Raw genomic sequence first — 16313 nt, 5'->3', positions numbered from 1 at the left:
GCCTGCAAATTAAAAAAAGAAAATTCCATGTCAGTCACAACTATCTCCATAGACCCAGGTCGGATATCTGAATCTCTCACCTTGGGGAACTGTCACAGGCACAGCAGAACACACAGCAATAGCATCTTTAGACCACAGCTCTGTTTCCCAAGAGACCCACAGCCCTGTCTGAAGAGAACTGATAGTTTTCCCACCCCAAGGGTGAAATTGTACCCTAGTGCCTGAAAGATAATTTGCATATGAGGGAGTCCTGTCCTTATAAACAGAAAGTGATAGAGGCCAGGCCCCCCTTTATCTTCTGAGCCCATGGTACAGTAACTGTTTGAACTCATATGTTAAGCAGGGACCCTCAGTTCGTGCTTCAGCCCCATTAACACTTTGGCAGAGTTGGGGGGTTGGGTGTTTCCAGTTTGTTAGGAGGATACACATCCACACCCAACGTACATGGTTCTATCTCAACCATGTCACCCATGCACTCCCTCTGCAAAGGGCCAAATTACTGGTGCCTCAGCCATTGTTATCTGAGTCTTTGCCGCTGGAGTTTCAGCCACAGGTGTGGGCCCTTTGGCGTGGACCGCCTCTCTCCTCTCTGGCTCCTCCCCGAGCCCCGCCCCAAGCCGGCCAGGCCCCGCCCACCCCCTCACCAGGCGCCTGTGCTGGCATCTCAGCAGAAATGGGCGGGGAAAGAGCTGCCTTGAGAGGAATTGAAGGCAGACCCCTACCCCTCTCTGACCCCGCCAGCTCCTCCCACCCCGGGTCACGCCCAGACAGGGCCGGAAGTGGCGGTGTCTTATTCTGAACTGCAACTCACTGCAAGGATTCCACTGTTGGTGCTCTGCTTGGGGTGCCAGAGAAGCGCCCACAGCCTGAGCACCCTGTTGCCGGCGCTCCCAGGTGGGAGGCTCTGGGCTCCGGGACATGTATGTGGGCGGAGGCTGTTTTAGTCCAGCTGACTAGGGTGCAAGCGCCCTTTCTCTCCCCCAGGAACCCTGCCAGCGCTTCTCTTGGTGAGAGGTGGGCGGGTGTCCCCAAGGCCGGTCCTATTTCCCTGCTTTCAGATTGGTTGTGGTTCATGGTGGGAGTCCCTGTTGGAGAAAGGGGATCCCGGCTGGGGTTTGGGGCTTCGGGGTTCCCTGATTCTCTCTTTGCGGGTCTCCTAACCCCCCTCCCTTGTTTCCTTCCGCACAGCGATGCCTCCTCCCGAGACTCCTTGCGCCTCCTCAGCTCAAAGGTGAGCCCGGGATCTTGTTCTGCTGACCTCTCTCTGGACCCGACCAGAGTCTGTTCTAGGCGCAAGATCTCTTGCTGGTCCGTGACAGAAACGTCTTCCCTGGCTTTAAAATATTGGTGGCCGCCCTTTCTTCTTACTCTTTGTTTTTATTTCTATCTATATATTACTAAGGTTTTTAAAATCATTCCCATTTCATTTCCTTTCTATTCTTTATTGTTTCTGTTGGGTTCAGTTTGTGAAGCACAAAAGGAGTGGATGCCTAGAGATGAAATAACATGCGAGTGTCTGTAAGGATGCCTGGGTGGGGTCGGGGTGGGTCGCTGGCGGAGTTGGGGAGGGTGAGGGGACTTGGGGAGTAAGAATGAAGGATTGAGGGGACTGAACACTACAACCGAAGGTGACTAATAAGTCTGCTTAAAGGCGATTTAATCATAGTGGGAAAATAGACGATGTGAAATCGATTGTGGTAATGATTGTGGAATGCTTAAGATGGCTGAATTGTGGGATTATGTGGGATATGTGGATTAAGTGCCCCAAAACATGTTAAAAAGAAAGAAAGATGCTCTCCATCACAAAAGTAATCTAACTAAACTATGCACAGAAGAATCAAAAACCAAACTGAAACAAAGGAACCAAAAACAAGGTAATGTTAAGGTGTTCAACCTCTATTTGGGGGATGAAACTGGAAGTGACCCTGAAATGGGCCCTTGGCGTTTGAATGTTGTGAGGCTGAAGGACAATTTATTTGGGGCTGGTGTAGTGGGCGTTGGCCCTGGGGCCCTTGGCCAAGGCGCCTCTGCCAGCTGTCCAGGCAGCAGCAGGCTCATGGTCACCAGGATGTCGCAGGCTGTGATGGTGGAGTAGTTTGGAATGTGCCAGTTGAGATGCCTGGTCGGCGATGTGCCCAAAGGTGTCTTTGATCAACGAGTGCACAACGCTCATGGCCCTGAACGAGATACTGGAGTCTGAGTGGACCTACTGGAGCATCTTGTGCACATAACACACAGTAGGTCTCCTTGCCGCTGCATTGGCATTTCTTGCTGTGCTCCCTTTGAGCCTTAGCTGCAGCCTCCTTGGGACTCCTCCCTGGAGCAGGCAGGGACTTAGCAGGGTCAGGTGGGTTGTTTGACTGGGACGGTACACCTGGTAAAGGTAATGTAGGTGTCCTAAGGCGAGTTGAGGGAGGACAGAAACCTCCCCTGGAGCAGAAATTGTTGAAGCTCACTGGATCTTGATTTTTAGTAGGAATTTAGACCATGAAAGAAGGACCTCTAGATCCCTCTGACCTGTTGGGGTTTCAGCAGGAAGTGTTGGAAAAGTTACCACAGGGATAACTGGCTTGTGGTGGCCAAGTGTTCATAGTGATGTCACTTTTTAATCCTTCAATGTCGGATGATTTGATCTAATCTTCCTTGTAAGATGGGGGTGGAGGGGTGAGGGGCAGGAGTAGAGGAGGGAGGACAGGAGAGAGGAAGGAGGTGAGAGGGAATGATTGGAGCTGCCTCCACACTCCCTGATCGCCCCTAGCCTTGAACCCCGGGCAGCCACATGCTGGAAAAGGTGTGTAGGCCAGCCACTGAGTGGGGACTTGTTTTTCTCGACACTACCTAGGTGGTCAATGAGGAGGTCCTGTTAGGAAAATGGGTTGGAGATGCTCACATTGTGCACTTGTGTGTCAGCATGCCGTTTGGATCCCTGGCCCGCTGTCGGCACTCTCCCACCCTGGGGTCCCCAGGCTTTCCCACCTGTCTCACAAACTTGAATAGTTGAGTTGGATCCCATTTTATTTTTGTAGATCTTATCATTGTTTCAAAATGTTTCACACACACAAAAATATATTTTCAATTTCATTATTTATGTGATTTTGGTGTGTACATAAGTGCATGTGTGTGTACCATACACATGTTTTTGTAGTATCCTTTTTGATAACAACTAAGGATGTTTACCAGTAGTTTTGTTAGGGCAAAATGTGTGCTACCTGCTAACTGCATATATAAATCTCCTAGTACTGCTTTTGCCCATTTTAGCCCTGCAGGCAGGCTGGCCGGCTCTCCCTGCTCTCTGGCAAACAGCATCACCTCCTCCTCCTCTTGTGTTTTAGAAGGGTATAGGTGTGTTTGAAAGATGGTCAGCATCTTAATATGTAAGGGTTAATGGTTTGGGAGTTGGAGATTAGCAGTTTATCATTAGGGATTTAAGTACCAAGTATTTTTGTGTGTTGAAATGTTGCCTAGAACATTTTAACATTTACTACCTATATATAGTATTTATGACCTATTTGGCAACTTTTAAAAAATTGAATAAATCTTTTTATTGGGGCTCATACAACCCTTATCACAATGCATAAATATATCAATTGAGTAAAGCACCCTTATACATTAGTTGCCCTCGTTATTCTCAAAATTCTCCTTCCACTTGGGTTCCTGGAATCAGCTCGTTTTCCTTTTTATCCCTTCCCTTCCCTCCCCGCTCTCCCCTCCCCCATGAACCCTTAATAGTTTATAAATTATTATGTTATCTTATACTTCCAGGCCTCTCCCCTCACCCACCTTCCCATTGCCCATCCCCCAGAGATTAGAGGAAGGTGATCACACAATGATGGTTTTTGTTCTTGGTGTCTGCCACCTGGTCCGTTCAACACCTTGTATTCGCTTAGGTTGCGCACTTCTCTGTGGGCTTTGTTGTTTCCGAGCTAGATGGCCGCTTGTTTGCCTTCAATTGGCAACTTTTTTACATGACATCTTCAATTTATGATGAATAAGGAATTTTCTTTTCTTCTTTTTGGAAGTCATTTTCTTCTTTTTATTAATTCTTTTTTTCTGATCAATCTAGCTAGTATCATTTTTAATATGAGTGGTGAAAATGGATATGTATGTTTATCCTGATTCTGCGATGGGGTGAACTTTTTTCTCTTTCTCTTACATGTGACATTTTCAAAGTTTTTTTTACAAGAATGTATATTAGCATATTGAGTTTTACCTATTTCATGTTAGATTTGTAGTTGTTTTTTTTTTTAACATGAAAAGCTTTTTACTTTGTTTATTATTCATTCTGTGTCAATTTAGATAATTGACTTTTCCCCCATCACTAGGCATATTTGAGTGTTCATTTTCTTGTGTTAAATCAATTCTGGGATGAATTAGAATTAATCTTGATGCATGCTTATTTTAATATATTGTCTGACTCAGTTTCCTATTTTAAAAATAACTTTTTCATTCAGATCCATTATCAACACTCGTCTATATTTTTCTTAAAATATCGTCATCTGACATGGGTATCAGGTTATTTCTTGTCTCATAGAAAATGTTACTAAGTGCTCTAAAAACTATTGTTATGTTGGAACCCAATAAGTTGAACTTAAGCAACAAAACAGTAAAAAAGTGCTTATTAATCTTATGTGAATACTCTAGCTGCCAGAATTTTTAGTTTTCATCTATCTTACAGTTAGGCTGGAAGTTTCTCAAGAAATTTTATTTTGATTCAATTGATTATAGACCTTCTAAGCATCCTGCAATCCAGTGAGTAATTATTGTCAGTCTCTTGCTCTGCTGGATCCTCTGAACTTCCAGCTGAACCCTCAGTGTACAGGACTGCATGATTTACAGTTTCCTAGACAGACAAATAGCTGCTCACCACTTAGTGAGTGTGTTGTTTTAGACTAGAGCCCATGTTCCTGAAAGTACTCTGCCACCTGGCATGCTGTGAGGCCCTTAGAGAACTGCCTTCAGCTCACCAAAAGAATGGACTAATGAGGGGTGGAAATGCCTCAGTGATTTTGTTGTCACCTTGTTTGTTCCAACTTTTTTTAACTGAAGAAACCTTTTCCCTTTTTTTCATGAGAGAAATAATATCTTTTGTAAACATAACACACTAATGTCTTTGTGTTTGCGCTGGGTGTATATTTGTGGTTTCTGAGACTGTTGTCATATCAGCTGTCATTGAGTCAGTGCCATCTCACTGGGACCCATTGCACAACAGAACAAAACATTGCACTCTCCTGTGCCATCCTCATAATTGAGGATGAACGCATGTTTTTAAAAAATTTATTTATTTTAACTCATTTTATCATGGGCTTGTACAGCTTGTATTACAATCCATGCATATATCAATTGTGTTACACACATTTGTACATGTTGCTATCATCACTTTCAAAACATTTTCTTTCTACTTGAGCGCTGTATCAGCTCATTTTATTCTTCCCTCATGAAGCCCTGATAAATTATAATTTTTTATTGCTTTTTCGTGTCTTATACTGTCTGAAGTCTCCCTTCACCCACTTTTCTGTTGTCCATCCCCCTGAGAAGGGGTTATATGTAGATCATTGTGTTCATTTCCCCTTTCACCCCTCACCTACCCCTTACTCTCCTGGTATTGCCACTCTGATTATTGGTCCTGATGGGTTTATCTGCCCTTGATTCCCTGTGTTTCTAGCTCTTTTCGGTACCCATGTGCATTCTCTGGTCTAGCCAGTTTCGTACAGTAGATTTGGGGTCATGATTGTGGGGTGGGGGGAGCACTAAACAACTAGAGAAAAGTTGTATGTTTCATAGGTGTTATACTGAACCCTAACTGGCTCATCCTTGTGACCCATTCTGATAGGTTAGTTTATTGTGCCAACCTGGCTCATAGGAACATGGTATAAATAATGTTGCAGTTTGATTGGAGGGCAAAGAGATAAATGGCTAGGCAAACCGTGCCTCTCTCTCTCTTGCACTCTTCTCATCAGATCAGGGTGCGCCTGCTAGTTCTCTGCCACAACTTGTGAGCTACACTAAGTGTTGGCCTAACAACCTGTGGATCATGTCGCTAGAGCTTGAGGTTCCTTTGAGAAGTGCTTCATCATGTTGCTGATGTATGCATCACTTGAGCTTGGGACTGTTGGATCCTATCTTCTTGCTCTTTGTTGATGATCTGCCCTTTGTTTGCTGCCTGTGTCCAGACTGCCTGCATTGCCGTACATAAGACTCACCTGTCTGCTTCCTTGACCTTGGACCCAGTGGCCCTCATGAGTTGAAGGACTTCCAGTATATTAAATGTTTCACGGAAGTGAGTTGAACTGAGCACTCTGGACAGCTGTGTGAACAAATTAGCTGCTATATTCTTTTGTGCTTTATATGTCTATCCATTATATAGAATATATAATAATATATAATGATTATATATAATGGTTTTATATATAATGATTATATATTGTATATGTAATAGATGTATGTATGCATATATCTATATATATTCACAAGTGTCCTGGTTTTGTTTCTGTGTAACACACCCTACTGTAAGGGGGTGTCCAATTGCCTACAGATGGACTTTGGGTCTCACTCCACACTACCCCTCTTTCAAATTGATAGGATTTTTTGTTCTGTGTCTCTGATGCCAGATTCCTGATCCTATTGACACCTCATGATCACACAGGCTTGTGTGCTTCTTCCATGAGGACTTTGTAGCTTCTCAGTTTGATGGCCTTTAGGACCCCAGAAGCTATATCTTTTGATAGCCAGGAAGCATCAACTTTCTTCACCATATTTGCTTCTGCACCATTTTGTCTTAATCGATTGTGTCAGGAAGCTGAGCATCATGGAATGCCAGGTTATTAGAACAAAGTCTTCTTTCATTGAGAGAGTACTGGGGTAGAGGTCCAATGTCTATCTGCTACTTTTATACTTAAAATTTAAATATATTTACATAGATATGTTACCCTTTTGTCATATATATGTGTACATATGTAAATGACTGTATTTAGAACTCTATAAATGCCCTTTGTCTCCTACTTCTTTCCTCTATTTCCTTTTACTTTCCTCTTGTCCCACTATCATGTTTGGCCTTCATCAGTTTTCAGTAATTCCTCTCATTACATTGCCCTTGATCACGCCCTACCAGGAATCCTACACTCTCCTCAACGTCGATTTTAGATCACTTGTTGTGCCCTTGACCCCAGGCTTACAGCCACTTCCTTTCCCCCACTTCCCTGTTTCCTTTATCCCCCCCCCCCCAGAACCATCAGCCCCATTGTTGTCTCCTCTGGTGTGTTTATCCTGCCAATCTTATCTAGATAGACATGCAGAGACAATAATAAGCACAGAAACAAGACAGAGCAAAATAACAACAACAAAAAAGGAAGCAACCACCGGAAAAAAAGAGAAAAGACTTAAGAATCATTCCAGGTTTGTTCGTTGATCATTAGGAGTATTTTACTGTTGGTTGAGTCTGATGTGGTACCATGCCTTGGCCACTCAGTCTGTTTTTTTGTATTTCCCGGGCACTTCATTGCTTTGCTCCTCTTGCTGCTCTGTTGCATGCCCTTAGAGTTTTGCCCCAGTGTGGTGAAGTCAGATCGAGCACATTTCCCACAGTGTGCCACAGTGTTGTCCCTCATAGCGCTGTGGGTCATTAAGGGATGCCGTGTCTTGTGATTGGGATGGCCCTATGGTCCTCTCTGTGCATTAGGCAATTTGAGCAGGAATATCATTCTTCGGGTTTGGTGAACCATTTGTCGCAGTCACTTTGTTAATCCATTTGGTAGTGGGATTCATGTTTTTCACTGCCCGTCATCTTTACCAAACAAAATATCCTTTTCGAGGAATGATCTTTTCTGATATATGTCCAAAGTATATAATATGAACTCTCACCATCCTTGCCTCTAAGTAGCACTCTGACATTACATCTTCCAAAACAGACTTGTTTGTCCTTTGCATGTCCATGGTATGTGGGACATTCTTGTCCAGAACTACAATTCTAATATATTCATTCTTCTTCAGCCTTCCTTTGTTCATCTTTCAAATGCACAAGAGTCAATTGACAATAGCCTGCTTTGGTCAGGTGAAACCAGTCCTCCAGGTAATATCTTTTCCTTTCAATACTCTAAAGAGGCATTGTTCAGCAGATTTATCTAATGCAATGATTGATCTCTTGACTGTTATACTTTCAGTATTCAGGATATTTGTTTGTTTGGTTTTTTTTTTTATTTTTTTTTTTATTTTTTATTTTTTAACAAATTATTGGGGCTGATACAATTCTTTTCACAGTTCATACATATACATACATCAATTGTATAAAGCACATCTGTACAGTCTTTGCCCTAATCATTTTTTTCTCCTCTTTTCTTCTTTTACATTTTATTAGGGACTCCAACAACTCTTACCACAATCCATACATATACATATATCAATTGTATAAAGCACACCCATACATTCCCTGTCCCAATCATTCTCAAGGCATTTGCTCTTCACTTAAGCCCCTTGCATCAGGTCCTCTTTTTTTTTCCCCCCCTCCCTCCCTTTTCCCCCCTCCCTCATATGCCCTTGGTAATTTATACCTCATTATTTTGTCATATCTTGCCCTATTCGGGGTCTCCCTTCCCCCCTTCTCTGCTGTCCCTCTCCCAGGGAAGAGGTCACATGTGGCTCCTTGTAATCAGTTCCCCCTTTCCAACCCACTCACCCTCCACTCTCCCAGCATCGTCCCTCACGCCCTTGGTCCTGGAGGTATCATCCACCCTGGATTCCCTGTATCTCCAACCCTCACATGTACCAGTGCACAGCCTCTGTCCTATCCAGCCCTGCAAGGTAGAATTCGGATCATGGTAGTTGGGGGGAGGAAGCATCCAGGATCTGGGGGAAAGCTGTGTTCTTCATCGATACTACCTCACACCCTAATTAACCCATCTCCTTTCCTAAGCCCCTCTATGAGGGGATCTCCATTGGCCGACACTTGGGCCTTGGGTCTCCACTCTGCACTTCCCCCTTCATTTAATATAATATATATATACGCATACATATATACATATACACATAAATACACATACATACACACACTTATATCTTTTTTTTTTTTGCATGATGCCTTATATCTGGTCCCTTTGGCACCTCGTGATCGCACTGGCCGGTGTGCTGCTTCCTTTGGTCTTTTTTCTATACACCAACCAATTTTTTTTCTGGAAGGAGTTAAAATTTACTCAAGCTTTAGATTAAGAATTTTGATCAAGGAGGGGCTGTCGGAGCCAGCTCAGGAGTCAAACCGTCCTGAAAGAGGGGGAATGATTATTAGGGTAAAAAGAAGAGATTAAAAGTATTGGGAGGGCAACAGTGAATACTGAAGCTTCGGGTTTGTTTTACATACTCCTTTTATCCATGCAGAAACAACCCGGGGTTTATTATCTCATTGTTAAGCAAGCACATTTGCTACACATAGCAATTTTGTCTTCTGCCAAGGCAGACATCCCTGAGAAAATTAAACAACGTATCTTCCCAGACTTTGCATACTTTCTTGTTCTTTTTTTTTGTTGTTGTTCTTGTTCTTAACAGTATGTTCAAAACGTAAAGTCACAGAAGAAATCAGCAAACACTGACACATAGTTCATGAGACTTATCAGCTGTTTCAAAGCTGAGTCTTAATGGCCTTCAACAGCCCCTGCTTTTTTATTTACTGAAGACGTCTTTACTCAAAACGTCAGCAGATCACTGTGTCTGTCTTAGGTTGTGAAGTCCTGAAATCGCCCTTACCCGTCATCAGTCACTGTCTGCAGGAGACTATGACCTGTCTTAGGTTGGAATACTCAGACTCGATTTTACCCGTCTGACTAACCAGCCTCTGCCTTATACTCCTGTTTGGGGAGGGAGTGAAGTATGCAGGTGTACTTCCTGTAATTTTGTTCCTAAAGCCAATAATTCAACCATAACCTTGTGCAGTATCATAGGGAGTATGCATAAGATAAACAATACACACACTCCCGCTGTGACTAGAGAAAAAGCATGTGAGGTAGGCCTCTGAGATTTCCTAACGAAGGGAAAGAATCTTGAAAATGCTGGAGCCAATCCTCAGCAACCTTGTCGACATCAAAATAAAGAGACTTAGCATCTTTTATGGCTAATATTTCTTGATGGAGTTGTAATCAATCTAAAGACTCATTAGCATTGTGCCAAGTACCTTGAAGATGATTCTACACTTTAATCCAGCTATACTGACTGTTAGTGTACTATTTAGGTGTAACACAGATCCATGTATGTACAGCATGGCACTGTAGACTAGACCTGGCCTTAAGCCCCTGCACCTCGTCTCCTAAATACATGACCATGTCATAAAGAGCATTTACTTTTTGTTCTAACTTCCTGTCTATATCTTCTTGAGTACCCAAAACATTAGTCACATCTTTGGATAATTCATTTCCACAGTGGGCAGTTTGTAAGATTTGTGAAAGTACAATTGCTGCAGTAGTAGCAGTAGCAACTAAACTTAATATAGCTAAAATACTTGCTATAAGCAAACCTACAAAACACTTAAATCTGGTTGATGCTTTTTCAGTCTCTTCTAATACCTGTAACCCTCTTTCTGAATACCAAGGCCCAGTAATATTCACTGGCAGCATAACAAAAGAAGGTTGATATAAAATGGCGATGACAATACCTTCAGGGGACCAGGTAATACAATTAGACAAATTGCAGTTATTACAAGACCTGTTAAACTTAGAGTCATCATGATCTATAGTAATATTCCCTGCCAAAAGTACATAAGGCGATGGTACGCAGGCAGTAACATTTCCCTGTGGTCTGGAGGTAGGGCCCATAAGCTTCATGTCCCCCTAAGCAGCCCCTATTTTCCACCACTGAGTTTGTGGAAAACCCAAATCTGACCACCAAAGCCCTGCAGACAGCCCCTTTTCCCATTTGGCAGTGTTTTTTTTTTTTGAGTATTGTCCTGGTTGACAGACCAATCGATGATATATCTCTCTTTTGTGACGTTATACCTGATGGGCTTGTCTGTGAGACACGATCTCCACAATATGGTTTTATTATTCTTTTGAATCTCTAGTCTACATGAGGAAAAAGACTGTGGAGTGGGTGGAATAACATTTCCTTCACTTTGTACAGGGAGGGCGTGAGTCATTAACCCACATCTTGATTTCCAGACCTTCCCAGACAGCAGGAAGTAAGAGTGGTGGATCAGAAACTTAAGCCTAGTACTTCTCACTGAGCCATGTCCCCAGAAGCACTCTGAGGCAAATTACCATCTGCATGGTTTGCAAACTGCACCAACCATTCAGGCAGCCCCCATGCTCCATCAGCATCCTGTGTAAAAACCCAAACATGCCCTCCTCCCCATATTAATAGCGGGTTGGGGCCATTCCTCCAGGCAAAACAAGCCAATGATATCTCTTCATAGGCTCTTTGAAGTTGGTGGAAGGGACACTAAAGGCAAATCTTTTACAATATTTTGGATCCAAGGGCGTGGTATAAAAACAATCTTTTAAATCTAAAATGATCTTATATGTATTGGCTGGAATAGCAGAGGGGGAAGGGAGCCCAGCCTGCAGGGCTCCCATAAGTTCCATAGTATCATTAACCCTCCTTTACTGTTTTTCCTTACAAAGCAGCTGCTATCGCAAGCCCCTGAGTAAAGAAAGGTTCAATGTCTGAGCATAGTCTGATATAATCGGACAGGTTGCCCTTTTTTCCAAAAGGTCTCAGCGCTGCCTGGCAGGCAGTATTTGCATTTTCAAAAGCCAATTGTTTCCATTCTGCGGCGGGAAGCACCTCGAAGGAAAGTGTATCTAATAAAGATTGAGTAAAAGAGGCAGTTGGGCCATATTGAGCACAAGCAACCTTGAGTTCTTTTAGCTGTTTGAAAGGAATAGGAGTAAGCCCTCTCCAATAGTTTGTGTTATTTTTCATCAGTTAACCTTATGTAGAGAGCTTGAACCCCATTCTCTGGGCAAAGATGATGGAAGATAAGTCATCCTTTTCCTTGATCCATCTCATTTACCTTTAAACTTCTGCATTCACGTTGGCTCTTGGCATCACCCATGTACCTACAACTAGACATCCTTTGAGTGTAGCGTGCATTCTTTTACAAAGGCTTTATCATTGCCATCCATAAACACAAGAGCTTCAGAGAGGAGAAAATAAACATCCCTCTGGGCCTGTTTCCTAGTTAAGGATGTCTCTGCATTGACTAGTTCACCTCTAGGATTTGCTGTTCATGTCCTTCTGTTTCTTATTGTCCACTTTAAAAAGAAGTTTCACGGATTAGCGTACTCTGCTGTGCATATTACTATGGGCCTCTAATGGATTCCCCCATGCTTAGTAATTTCTTAACACTCAATAAAGTATTTTATTCAAGGAGATGTGAGCTCATAAAGTTTGAAGAGCTCACATGGGTTGGACTGAACACACGCAAGCAGGAAACTCACATAATGGCATTTGTGTTTTAACAGTCATATTAACATACACATGCCTACTATGAACAAATCAGCACATATACTAGAACTAACAAATCTTCATACAATACCCTCAGATTAATAAATATACATGCATTTACTTAAGAAAAAAACCCACAAAGACACACTAAAATATACTAGAATTATAATAATAGAATCAATGCAGAACAGACTACAAGTTCTGTCACATAGTATAACATATTAAGGCACAGAGTAGTTCATGTGTACTAGCACATACAAAAAAACAGACAAAGTGCATACAAGAATATACACACTGAGCTACAAGAATGTGGAGGTGTGTGGCAGAGACATTTTCTCTGCAGGTAGAGGAAATAGGTACCTAATTTAACTAATCCTTCTTAGGCTCCTCTACATTTCTCCCCTGAGGGTCCCTGTTATCTGTGGGCTTGAGTGACCCCTGAGCCCCGCCCTCTCCCTGTATGGGTGTATGTGTCTGGGTTCCCATAGCCTTTCCCTCTGTGTTTGCCTGACTCAGAAATATGTGATCATAACTACAGCAGTCACAGTACTGATTGACAGAAAATCAGTCCCTGGGCATGTCTCTAGAGAAGGATATTCTGACAGAACTTGAAGGGAACCTGTGGGTGCCCTGTACAGAATAGGATGCTTATAGCCCATGCAAAAGGAGACATAGGGCAGGAAGGGAGGTGAGGTCTGTGGAGGCATGTTGAGACTAAGCATAAAATGTGTCTTATCTCCCTTTTCCTACTCTTGTATCAATATGCACAACTGCTAAATTAAACAGCCTTTGGAGAAAAAAACACTGACTCTCAAATTAGCCTGTGGTGGACAAGGACAGACAGGAGCTGTGAATGAATAAAATGAATGAACTCAGAGAAGAAAGTCTCCATTTGGATGAATGGAGAGAGGTGACTTGATCTAGGATTGGGCTACTGGTGGTAAGTTCATGTAGTATGTTGTGTGGAAATATATATATATATATACACACACACACACACATACAAAGATAATAAAGTGAGATCCTTTGCACAGCAGGGACTGTTATCCCGAGGAAGGAGGGAATACAGGAGGGTTATTGAAAGCAAGGGATAAAGTTTTTGATGAAGCCGATGATTTGAACAGAATTTGTCCTAGATGCAGGAATTACCAATTACATGGGAAATTTGAGACAATTCAAGGGAAAAACGAAACAAGCTAAATTTGAAATCATCCTATCATCAGAGGGAGATTGGGTGAGTGTTTCAGAAAGACGGGAGGAGATGCACTGATTCCCTGAGGGATGCTGAGAAGGAGAAGAATCCCCAGACACAACAGGAAGCCAGTAGTGAAGCTCCATTTGGACCTGCTCCTGGGTCTGAGTCCTGTGCTCTGCAGATCCTGAGGGGTTCCTGCAGCCTAACCTCTTCCACTAGGGTACATTCATGTCTGGGTTAACTCTGACTTCTCCTCACTGTGTGCGTTGGTCTGGGTAGACTAGAGAAACCAATCCATAGACACACGTATGTTGTGTATAAGAGATTTAATATAAAGGGCAATTGTACATTTAGAAAGCATCTTAACCCCAGTTAGGGCCAAGCCCATAAGTCCATTATTAGCCCATGTGTCGGATACCAATGTATAAATTCCTCTTCATACTTATGAAATACATGCAATGATCCAGAATGCAAGATGGTCACAGGCCAGTGGGCAGAAAGTCTTTGGATCCAGTGGCATTGTAAGCTTTTCAGCGGAGACGGGTCTCTACATGTCTTCTCCAGAACCCAGGGCTGCATGGGGTAGGTCCATGTGGCTTCTATTCAGGGATGTCTCACAGAGAGTCACCCTTGTCAGTAGGGTGTCTCCCAGGGATTAGAGAGTCTCTCTTCCACCTCCAAGATGGAATACGGGATTTCCCAGAATTCTCAGAAGGCCATGCCCACGCAGAGGCTTCATTGGCTATGATCCAATTGACAGACTCCAACCCTTCCCTCTTTATCCTCTGAAGTCCCAAATTCACACCAGATTATGTAACTACCATACTGTGCATCTTTTGCACAGAAATACAAAACTGTGTCCTTGAAGTTCAGGTTGTCCATTTGAAGTTATAGTATGTCCTTACCATTGTCTTTGGAGATGGTGAATTGGCCCTTCAGAGAGTCCTACCAACACTATTCATGTATGAAACCCACTGCCGCCCCTTCTCTGGGGCTAGGCAGATCCAGTGTATATTATAAATACAGGCAATGAATGCAGAGACTGTACGGGAGAATATCAGAGAAGCCTCCGACTGCCTCAAGTCTCCCTCAGATGCCATAGCTCCACCTCACACTGGACACCTGTAAACACACAGACATCCTGATCCTGAAAATCATATTTACTGCCTCTCACTCATGCCCCCTCATGCACACTTTCTCTGCATCAAAGCATCTTTTGAAATTCCAAAAAGGAAAATTGAGCTCAATAGAGATTCCATTGTGACTTGATTTGTTCAGTCTTGAATGGGGGTACCTTGGAATTCCAGAGGTGGAGCAACTGTCCAAGAGCTTCAGAGTTGGGACTTGGATGGTTTTCCTCAGCAGGGGAGGGGTCTATTTGCATACCTTCTGCCTATATAGTCATAAGTAATGTTGAATGACTTCTAAGAGAGTCACTCCAAGAGTAGATAAGAATGTTCTAGATATCTTGGAAAGCCCTGCGTGTGGGGTTCATTATGCAGTGTGCAGCTAAATGCAAGGTCAGTCATTCTAAATCTCCAATGGCTCTGCAGGGGGAAGAATTCTCTACACACCCATGAAGATTTATAGACTCAGAAGCCTACAAGGGCAGCCCTATTCTATAGGGTTGTTAAGAGAAAGAATTGACTTAATGGAAATGTCAACCTACAGTTAGAGACAGTGCCTTGAAATGTGCCCTCCTCCTCTCCACCCCTTAAGTGTGGTGCTTATTCATTTCTTGATGCAGTTAAATAAATATTCCCCTAGAAATATATATTTAATCTGACACAAGCTTCCCTTGTCTAATTCTCTTTTAAATTATCTTTTGGAAAAGAAAATTCATATGCTAAAAGTAAAACCCTCCCCAGCCCCTTCTAGACCTTCCCTTAATTGTCCCCTTGAGCTGAATATGACAGCGGCTCCTGAGTCTCGCTCCTTCCCTGCAGGTTTGTCTTGCCTTGAATCAAGCTTGCCTTCCCTTCACAAATCTTTTGCACACCAAGAATTTTAAGGTACTGAGTTAAACTTAGAAGTTCTGTAGATGCTGAAGGTCTCTACATACCCAGAGAAGCCAATGCTGTCTGTGAATTTGCATAACACATCGGGACGTTTCCAGGGCATCTTCCAAAAACTAGAGGAAGTCTCCCATGCTTGAGGAGTTGATTGTGCTCTCCAAAATCTAGGTATTATGCTTTACAATACTAATGCTTTCTTTTTTATTAAATACTTTTATTGGGGGCTCTTAGGGCTCTTATCACAATTCATGCATTCATCCATTGTCAAGCACATTTGTACATATGCTGCCATCATCATTTTCAAAGCGTTTGCTTTGTACTGGAGCCCTTGATATCAGTTCCTCATTTTCCCCTCCCTCTCCCACTCTCCCTCTTTCATGAACCTTGATAAATTATAAATTATGATTTTCATATTTTGCATTGTCTGCTGTCTCACTTCACCTACTTTTCTGCTGTTTGTCCCACTGGGAGGGAGTTCTATGTCAATCCTTGTGATTGATTTCCTCTTTCTACTCCCACCTTCCCATTACTCTCTTGATATCTCTATTCTCATTGTTGGTTCTGAGCGGTTTATCTGTCCTGGATTCCCTGTGTTGTGAGATCTTATCTGTAGCAGTGTAAATATTCTGGTCTACTAAGATTTATAAGGTAGGATTGAGGCCATGATAGTGGGGGGAGAAGCA

At 42.8% G+C, this 16313-nt stretch overlaps 1 long non-coding RNA gene across 2 annotated transcripts in view; it reads left to right on the top strand.

Annotated features, from left to right (window-relative positions):
• Positions 1-760: 760 nt before the first annotated feature.
• LOC142427438 (uncharacterized) overlaps positions 761-16313 on the top strand; it is a 66562-nt gene continuing 51009 nt past the window's right edge. For both annotated transcript variants that reach the window (XR_012780058.1, XR_012780059.1), the window contains exons 1-2: positions 761-894; positions 1189-1231. This is a non-coding gene — a long non-coding RNA (uncharacterized LOC142427438). The remainder of the gene's footprint in view (positions 895-1188; positions 1232-16313) is intronic.

This window comes from Tenrec ecaudatus, chromosome 15 (assembly GCF_050624435.1).
Source record: "Tenrec ecaudatus isolate mTenEca1 chromosome 15, mTenEca1.hap1, whole genome shotgun sequence".
Classification (NCBI taxonomy): domain Eukaryota; kingdom Metazoa; phylum Chordata; class Mammalia; order Afrosoricida; family Tenrecidae; genus Tenrec; species Tenrec ecaudatus.
This window is presented reverse-complemented; position numbering and strand designations above follow the sequence as displayed.